Source organism: Sapajus apella, unplaced genomic scaffold, assembly GCF_009761245.1.
Source record: "Sapajus apella isolate SASKATOON/1434 unplaced genomic scaffold, GSC_monkey_1.0 scaffold114, whole genome shotgun sequence".
Classification (NCBI taxonomy): Eukaryota; Metazoa; Chordata; class Mammalia; order Primates; family Cebidae; genus Sapajus; species Sapajus apella.
In genome coordinates, this window is record NW_022437054.1 from 5,684,843 (window position 1) to 5,695,377 (window position 10,535).

A 10,535-nucleotide genomic window follows, 5' to 3' on the forward strand; every position below is an offset into this window, starting at 1 on the left:
CATGGATAAACCCTGTCTCTACTAAAAATACAAAATTAGCCGGGTATGGTGGCACATGCCTGTAATCTCAGGTACTTGGGAAGCTGAGGCAGGAGAATTGCTTGAACCCAGGAGGCGGAGGTTGCAGTGAGACAAGATCGAGCCACTTCACTCCAGCCTGGGCGACGGAGCGAGGTTACTTCTCAAAAAAAAAAAGAACTGGTGTATCTAGAAAAATGAAATTATTATTTAGAATAGAGTGATCATCTTCATTTTGCTGTTGTAGGATATGTAAATAGATTTTTAAGAAGAGATACATACCGGCCAGGCTCAGTGGCTCATGCCTGTAATCCCAGCACTTTGGAAGGCCATGGCAGATGGATCACATGAGGTTAGAAGTTTGAGACCATCCTGGCCAACATGGTGAAACCCTGTCTCTACTAAAAAATACAAAAAATTAGCCAGATGTGGTGGCACGTGCCTGTAATCCCAGCTACTCGGGAGGCTGAGGAAGGAGAACCATTTGATCCCAGGAGGTACAGGTTGCAGTGAGCTGACATCATGCCATTGCACTGCAGCCTGGGCAACAAGAGCAAAACTCCGTCTCAAGAAAAAAAAAAGAAAAATAAGAGATACATACCATGGTGGGTAATATGTAGCTACACAAAGAATTGTACTTTGGCTTCCTCCTGTTCCTAAAACATTGATAAGAAATCAAATCTAAGGATCCAACCATGGAAAAATGACATTCTTCAGAGAGGCAGCATACTAACAGGTAAGGAGATGAAGACATTAGACACACTTTTTAATTACTTGATGGGATATAAAATGCTTTTAAGACACCACATCTATAATTGTAAGGAACTAATTTTGGATCTAATCATTCTTTAAATGTATACTTTGTGGTGGTAACAAAAATTAGTCATTATTATAAACGTACTGTGGAACTTTTACTCAGATCTTTGTTGTTCATTCATTCCGCAAATATTAACTGGGAGTCTACGTTATGCCAGACAGTATGGCAAGTGCTAGGTATATAACAGTGAATCACACAGATGTAATTCCTACCCTCATGGATGTAGAATCTCTACTAGACCAGAGAGCCGATAAGCAAAGTCAATAAAATGAATAAAGTAAGTGCAATCGAGTGCTAGATGGAATCAGAGTTCTGCAGCAGAGAATAACCATGGGGACTGTCACTAATGATTATGGAAGACTTTTCTTTTTATTTTTTTGATGGAGTCTTTCTCTGTTACCCAGGCTGGAGTGCGATGGTAAAGTCTAGGCCCACTGCAACCTCCACCTCCCGGTTCAAGCAATTCTCCTGCCTCAGCCTACTGAGTAGCTGGAACTACAGGCATGCACCACCACACCCGGCTAATTTTTGTATTTTTAGTAGAGATGGGGTTTCACCAACTTGGCCAGGCTGGTCTCAAACCCCTGACCTTGTAATCCACCTGCCTCGGCCTCCCAAAGTGCTGGGATTACAGGCATGAGCCACCGTGCCCAGCCTGTGGAATACTTTTCTGAGGAAGTAACATTTAAACTACCGTTTGCCAAAGGAGCAGCCATTAGAAGAACCAGAGAAATAATGTTCTGAACATCAGGAAAATCAAAAATTAAACGTCTCCTAAGAAATAGAAGACCATCAGCCGGGTGGGGAAGAGTCATGGGAAAGGAGAGTGAAGAGCAGGCAGGGCGGCTCCTGGAGGGCCTTGGAGACCACACCAAGGGGTCAGGATGTTACCGTAGTGTATGGCAAAGCCATAAAAAGGGAATTTCAGTGGAAAAATGACACAATGTACTGTAAATCTTAAGCATATAACCCTGGCCGCTTTGTGGGGAATGGTAGCAAGAGTAGAATTTTAGAAGCTGTTGAGTTGTCTGAGCAAGAACTGACACTGGTAGCCTAAAATAGGGTGGTGGCAATGGAGGGGAAAGAAGTGAGTTGATGGGACTTAATGATGGGAAGATGTGGGGTACAGAGAAGCATTTCTAAAATGTGGAAACTCATTTAAAATTCAGACACAGAAAAAACTTTTCTAAATATTAAATAATACTAAATTATTACCAAATTGATCGATTTTCTACAAAAAAAGATGAGAAGCTTCACAAAAGGTAGCAGCTGAATCTTCAAGAACAATGGCTAGGGCACGGTGGCTCACGCCTGTAATCCTAGCACTTTGGGAGGCCAAGGTGTGTGGATCACCTGAGGTCAGGAGTTCAAGAACAGCCTGGCCATCATGGTGAAACCTCATCTTAAAAAAGAAAAGACAAGAAAACAATAGCTAAAAGGAGCTGTCCTAAGTAGACCAATAAATTAGTACTACTTTGAATTGTCTGGACTTTTAAAAGAAATTAGTCTAAAATTACAGGGCACAGGGGCTGACACCTATAATCGCAGCACTTTGGGAGGCTGAGGTGGCAGATCACTTGAGGCCAGGAGTTCGAGACCAGCCTATCCAACATAGTGTCCTGCCTCTACTGAAAATACAAAAATGAGCCAAGAGCAGTGGTGCACACCTGTAGTCCCAGCTACTTGGGAGGCTGAGGCATGAGAATCACTTAAACCTGGGAGGCAGAGGTTTTAGTGAGCCAAGATCACGACATTGCACTCCAGCCTGGGCAACAGAGTGAGACTCTGTCCCCCTGCCCAACCCCCCAAAAATGAAATTAGTCTAAAATTTGTAAGTAAAATATCACAGAGTATTCTACTTATTATTGCTTTTTACTTCTTTTCCAACAAACTTGGAAAAACAGTTGAATATAAATAAATAATTATTGATTTGTAACCAACTTCAAATTTAGTTCTGTGTTTTAATTTAATTATATCACTATAATACTGTGGTTGTTCTCTATAACAGTGTCAGAGATGTTGGATTATTTTTTCCATTTTGACTTTGTTTTGTTTTTATTTTGTTTTCTTCAAAATAAAAAATAGGAGCTGGGCAAAGTGGCTTAGCCTGTAATCCCAGCACTTTGGGAGGCCAAGGTAGGTGCATCACCTAAGGTCAGAAGTTCCAGACCAGCCTGGCCAATGTGGCAAAACCCCGTCTATACTAAAAGTACAAAAATTAGCTAGGCATGGTGGTGAGCACCTGTAATCCCAGCTACTTAGAAGGCTGAGGCCCAGAGAATTGCTTGAACCTAGGAGGCAGAGGTTGCAGTGAGAGCTCAGATCGCACCACTGCCCTCCAGCCTGGGCAACAGAATCAGACGCCGCCTCTAAATAACTAAATAAATAGGACATGGAAGGAGAGGTGATTGAAGTAGAAATTGACAGTGAAAAGTAAGACTTCTCTTACCCCCTCAAGAAGCCTCCAGCCTTCCAATCTGCCTCCCCAGAGAGGAGGTAACCACTGTTACCAGTTCTTCTAACACTTTTCAGAACCATCTCTAATGTAAAAGTATATATTCTTTTTCTACAACTTTTTTTTTAATTCAACAATGTATCTTAAAGCTGAGTTCACATCAACATGCATAGATATACTCCATTCTTTTTCAGGACTGCATAATACTCAATTGAACTATAATTTATTTAAACTGTATTACTCATTAACAGAGTCAGATTACAGTGACCATCAGTCATTTCATTATCCTGTCCTTAATATCTAATTCTCATAATAGGAGGTTACTTTCACATTAACTGCTACTTTTTACATTTAAAGTCCCCCAAAATACCTTTTTAAAATTATTTGATCCTGAGCAAAGTGTAATATTTGATTGCTGAGTAACTGTGTCTCTGACAATTGTTCTTGTTTCTTTCCTAGTATTGTTTTGAATACCTACAGAGTCCTTCTAGATATGCATAGTGAAAGAGAGTCGCTACAAGAGGTCTGTGTCTACCAAGGCTGCCTAATAGCCCCCATTGCCTAAAGAATCGGTTCTAGAGTTCTTTCTATGGCTCACATATTTTACAATGACTCCCACCAATGCAGCTCCATCGCCCTTCTCATTCCCCTCAGACAGCCTACAGACTACACACATCGGGTAATTTACTCTACCCCAACAATCCTGCATGCTTTTAACAGACTGCCTTTGTGCTATGTCTTCAAACTAGTAAAAACCTGGCTTCCACTCAGTCTGGTGAACTACTTCATCTTTAAAGCAGAAAATTTCACACTTGGGCATGCATACCAACTGGGTACCGGGCAAGAGCAGTTTTAGAATAATCCATTTCCAGATCCTCAAATTCAGTTGTACACGTACCTAAAATAGATCTGCCCCATTCCCATCTACCCTTCTCCCACTGAAAAACAAAAAGCAGGCATCTCACCTCAGAATCCCATTAAGGCAAGCTGCCTCCTGGTGAAAAAGACTTCAAAATGCCCAACGAGAGGACAATTTGAAACACTGGTATAAATTTGAATGTAAATGAATGACTCTGATGACTGGATGACAAATTCTTTTTGGACATCAAGTAGTTTTCAGTTCTTTTATCTTCAACAAAATTGAATGAAGAGCTAATTTGGATGTCAGCGGATTGATTATTAAAATTATTTTGGACCTATTATAAAACACACATGCATGGTATTGTGAGTTTAATCCTCCCTCATTCCCAAATATATATGTTGAAGTCCTATTTCCCAGTACTTTGTAATGTGATCTTATTTGGAAATAGAGTCTTTGTAGAAGTAATCAAGTTAAAATGTTGTCATTAGGAAGAGCCCTAATCCAATATGACTGACATATTTATGAAAAGGAGAAATTTGGACACAGAGGCAGACACATACAGAGGCAGAAAACCTGAGAAACTTGGGGAGAAGACAGCCATATGACTGGAATGTTGCATATACAAGCCAAGGAACTCCAAGGATTGCCAGCGAAAAAACAAAAGCTCGAAGAGCAGGCAGCAGTTCCCCTCTAGAGCTGTTGGAGAGTTTGGCTAAGCTAACACCTTGACTTCAGACTTCTAACCTCCAGAGCAGTAGGACAATAAATCTGTGCTGTTTTAAACCACCCAGTTTGCAGTATTATGTGATGGCAGCCGTGCAAACCTAATTTCAATATAGCTTTTAGCATGTAATTCCCCCAAGGGTTCAAAATAATTGAGAGATGGCATTACACAAACCTTCTATTTTTGTCTACGTATTTGCTAGCCAGTTTTCTCATCACGTACATCCATAAAACTGAAAAGGGGGTAATAAAACTTGTCCCATCTTAGCAAAAAGAAAAATTTATTCTGAAAATTATGAGCTATTTCAAAATTTACCTTTGTTTTTTTTTGAGACAGAGTCTGGCATTGTCACCCTGGCTGGAGTGCAGTGGTGCAATCTTGGCTCACTTCCAGGTTCAAGCGATTCTCCCGCCTCAGCCTCCTGAGTAGCTGGGATTACAGGTGGTTGCCACCATACACAGCTAATTTTTTGTATTTTTAGGAGAGACAGGTTTTACTGTGTTAGTTTGATCTCTCTTACAGAAACTCTAACTCTGTGTTGGCCAGGCTGGTCTCAAACTTCTGACCTTGTGATCCACCTGCCTCAGTCTTTCAAAGTGCTGGGATTTCAGTGTGAGCCACTGCCCCTGGACTCAAAATTACTTTTTATTGATTGTTTGATTGATTTTTTTCAGACAAGATCTCTTCCTGTAGCTCAGGCTGGGATGCAGTGGCAGTATTATGGCCCACTGCAGCTTCAACCTCCCAGGCTCAAGCAATCCTCCCACCTCAGCCTCCCAAGTAGCTGGAACTACAGACGTATGCCACCATGCCTGGCTAATTTTTTTTTTTTTTTGTAGAGACAATCTCCCTATGTTGCCCAGGCTGATCTCAAACTCCTAGACTCAAGTGATCCTCCCACCTCAGTAAAAGTACTTTATTGATTTGGCACTTATAATCATTCCCTTAAAAAGTACACAGATGATAAATTCTTTAGTAGTAGGACATTTTATGTGGTTCCTTTTTCTCATTCACACTTGTATTTATTTCACTTCCCCCACAGAATTGTATCCTACTGTAATATATATTTATTTTAAAAAGTTGTAGTGATCATCCTACTATATTACTGTGCAGTAAAAAATGTACAGTAATAAATTAAAATTCAAAATATGTAAGTTTCCAGACCATAAAGCTAAGTGTTGAAAATTTCTTACACTGGAAGCTATTATTTATATTAAATATTTGATTAAATTAACATAAGACATTGTATACTTGGTTTGGTAATTATGAAAAGTAGAATTTTATAGAAATACCTCACTTGATGATATGGAAATTAGTTTCTGGCCAGGTTCAGGGGCTCATGCCTGTAATCCACCAGTTTGGGAGGCTGAAGCAGAAGGATCGCTTGAGCTCAAGAGACTGAGCCCAGCCTGGGCAACATGGCAAGACCCCGTCTCTACAAAAAATAAACAAATGAGCCAGGTGTTGTTGCGCACACCTGCAGTCCCAACCACTCAGAAGGCTGAAGTGGGAGGATCAGCCGAGCCCAGGTGAACACTGCAGTGAGCAGTCATGGTGCCACCACATGGTAGCTTGGTTGACAGAATCCTCTCCCTGCCTCTCCCAACCCCCCCATCCCCCCCGCCGCCCTCTGCAAAAAAAAACAAAGAGAGAAAGAGAGGAAGAAAGAAAGAAAGAAGGCCGGGCGCCGGTGGCTCACGCCTGTAATCCCAGCACTTTGGGAGGCTGAGGCGGGTGGATCACGAGGTCAAGAGATGGAGACCATCCTGGTCAACACGGTGAAACCCCGTCTCTACTACAACTACAAAAAATTAGCTGGGCACGGTGGCACGTGCCTGTAATCCCAGCTACTCAGGAGGCTGAGGCAGGAGAATTGCCTGAACCCAGGAGGCAGAGGTTGCGGTGAGCCGAGATCGCGCCATTGCACTCCAGCCTGGGCAACAAGAGCGAAACTCCGTCTCAAAAAAAAAAAAAAAAAGCAAGCAAGCAGGCAAGCAAGCAGAAAGCCATTTGCCTGGAGTTGTTTCTGTACCAACAACCCTTATACAAGCAAATCATAACTTGGAGGCATTCCTTGTATCTGATTAATTTTGAATTGAGCTTTAACCAATCACAGAAAGCCAAATAGCCAATTGGTTATAAAACTAGGGACCTCAAACTATACCCAAATAAGGAAAACACTTAGCTATAGCCAATCAAGTAATGTCTTTACCGTGCTTCCATCTTCAGCCTATGAAAGCTCCCTACTCACACTACTAGGGTAGAGCTCTCTGAATCTCTTCCAGTTTTGAGTGTTGTGCAATTCATGAATCCCTTAATGCTCAAATAAACTCTGTAACTTTATTTTGCCTAAAGTTTTTCTTTTCTTTCTTTTTTTTCCCCCCTGCTCTGTTGCCCAAGCTAGAGTGCAGTGGCACAATCTCCACTCACCGCAACCTCCACCTCCTGGGTTTAAGCAATTCTCTGCCTCACCCTTCCAAGTAGCTGGGACCACAGGTGCAAACCACAACACTCAGCTAAATACAAAAAGATAATTTTTGTATTTTTTGTAGAGACGGGGTTTCACCATGTTAACCAGGCTGGTCTTGAACTTCTGGCCTCAAGTGATCCCCCTGCCTCAGCCTCCCAAAGTGCTGGATTACAGGCATGAGCCACAATGTCCTGCCAAGTTTTTTTCTTAAATACTACAGCATGTGAAATATTGTAATATAGGCTTAAATAATACAAGTTTAGTTGTTTACAACTCTATCTCTCTAATCTCTTGGAGGGCAGGAATAATGTGTTATTTACCTTTGCATTCCCATGCCTGGCATAACTAGGTGTACAGCATATACTTACTAATTTATTTTTGTTACATAGTTTACACAATTTTTCTGATGTACCTCCTGGCCTAGAGTTTACAGTAGGAATAGGTTATACATTTCCTTAGAAAACTATACATTTTCATCCCATAGTGCACTAAGAAAATGTCTGGTTCCACCTAGAGAAATTGAATTGTAGTCAAGGAAATGGCTGAAAGCCATTTGAAATATAGTCTAATGGGTTTAGCTTGAGCTCTCTTACAGAAACTCTAGGAAAGGAAATGAAAGATTTTAGAGAGTTATTTGAGACCAGTTTACTTAAGAAACAAAATTTTCCATTGCTCTTGTTTTCAGGACAAAAAACCTGGAGGCTAATATAACAATCTCTGAAAGTAGAGAATGGAAAAGAAGTTGTGTGGTAGTTATCAATTTGTAGTGTAGTAAATATCAGATCACATAATAACAAATTTGGGGAATACGTAGTGATTCTGTTTAAATAGACTGAGTTAACTGTAAACTATGGGAAAGAGTTTGCACTGAACCATTCCAAATTCCAAACAGATTAAGAACCCTTTTGTCCTCCATCACTGGGTGGAAGAAAAGAACTGCTTAATGTATTCCCTAGCCCCAAAGTTTGCCTCACCGTTAAGGAGGAACTCTATTTCATTTCTTTATTCTATTACTTTCTTTTCTTGCTTCCTTTCTTTTAAAATTAGGTATTAGACATCAACGGGAGCCTTCCTCATAACTTGTCCAATTCCAAACTATTAATAAAATACCATTCTATATTTGATTCTATACTTAGATATGTTTCCAGAAACACTTATATTTTAAAAACATAAAATTGAATAGTATTGTGTTATTCTCACATTTTATTTCTCAGGTAACAATATGTTATAGACGTTGTTCCAGATCAGTACAACTAGGGCCACCTGATTCCTTTTCATTATTGTATAGTAGTCCACAGGGGTGACATATCGTGCTGCCTTGATTCCTTTATTTTCGAGATAGATATGAACAACAGTACCTACCACATAGTACTGTAATGAAAATAAGATGCGTTAAAATGTGTAAAGTGCTTACTATAGTTCTAGTACATAGGAAGCACTATATAAGTGCTTGGGCAAGTATATATCCTCACTTCATTCCTTTTCATGGCTAATAATAAATGTTCCTCAATAAATATATTTCTAACTTGTAATTATTTGCATTTGCATATTTATTAATGTTTAGAGTATTATCAATTCTTTGCTATCACAAATTGAGCTACATAAGTATCCTAAAACAAAAATCAAAGTGCGTTACACTTATTAAATAGCCAAAAAAGGAAAAGTTGTTAGCAACCAGGGGTCAGTTGGGGGGAAATAGGGGAGGGATGGTGGGGGGTGGGAAGCTGGGGAGGGATAGCAGGGGGAGAAATGCCAGATGTAGGTGATGGGGAGGAAGGCAGCAAATCACACTGCCATGTGTGTTTCTATGCAACAATTTTGCATGTTCTTCACATGTACCCCAAAACCTAAAATGCAATAAAATAAATAAATGGAAAAAAAAAAAAAGAAACATGAAATAAAAGTTACTTTCATTTATTGACAGTTGGAGTATAAATTAGTAAAATTATCTATTAAAATATAAATTTAAATTATATACTATGGCCTGTTATTCTAACATTAGGACTCTGATATATAGAAACATATACATATATATAACATAATATTATATTAATTTTTTAAAATTTAAGTATTAGATCTTATGAACTGTCAAAAGTCAAAATTACTGCCCAGTGTGGTGGCTTACGCCTGTAATCCTAGCACTTTGGGAAGCCTAGGTGGGTGGATCACCTGAGGTCAGGAGTTCAAGACCAGCCTGGGCAACATGGTGAAGCCCTGTCTCTACTACAAATATAAAAAGTAGCCAGGCATGATGGTGCCCACCTGTAATCCCACTTACTCAGGAGGCCAAGGCACAAGAATTGCTTGAACCCTGGAGGCAGAGGTTGCAATGAGCCGAGATCATGCCATTGCATTCCAGCCTGGGTGACAGAGTGAGACTCTGTCTCAAAAAAAAAGACAAAAATTACAACCAAGTTGGTTACAGGCCTAATTAGCTTTTTTGAGATCTAATTGGCTTTTATGCATGATTCATGATTTGGAGCAGTTTCTATTGTACAAAAGAGAATGAGAATTCCCACTGGGCAATGGCAAAACAGTAGGTTTTGTAAGGTAGGAAAAAGGAAACAAACCAATTCAAAAAAAGTGATTGATTAACATCAGGTAACTCCAGGTTACCTTTTTGTAAGGATTAAAGAAAAGGGAACTCCCATATTAAGCTGACTCAGATAGACTGGAATCTCTTGTTTTCAGAAAGAAAAAAAAAGGGTCTGTTTTGGGATCTCTCTGCTTCCTTAACATTTCAGTTTGATCATGTGGCATTTAGCATGAGTGACTCTGTTTTGGTTGGTCTGGTCTGTCAGTTCAGTCCAAAATAATGGCCCTCTCCATAATTTTATTTAACACCACTAAGTTAAAAAAATATGAGAAAACTGGCCAGGCGCAGTGGCTCACAACTGTAATCCCAGCACTTTGGGAGGCCGAGGCAGGTGGATCACCTGAGGTAGGGAATTTGAGACTAGTCTGACCAATATGGAGAAACCCCATCTCTACTGAAAATACAAAATGAGCCAGGCATGGTGGCACGTGCCTGTAATCCCAGCTACTTGGGAGGCTGGGACAGGAGAATCGCTTGAACCTGGAAGGTGGAGGTTGTGGTAAGCCAAAATCCCACCATTGTCCTACAGCCTGGGCAGCAAAAGCAAAACTCCATCTCAAAAAACAAAAAATACGAGAAAACTTTTCAAAGTG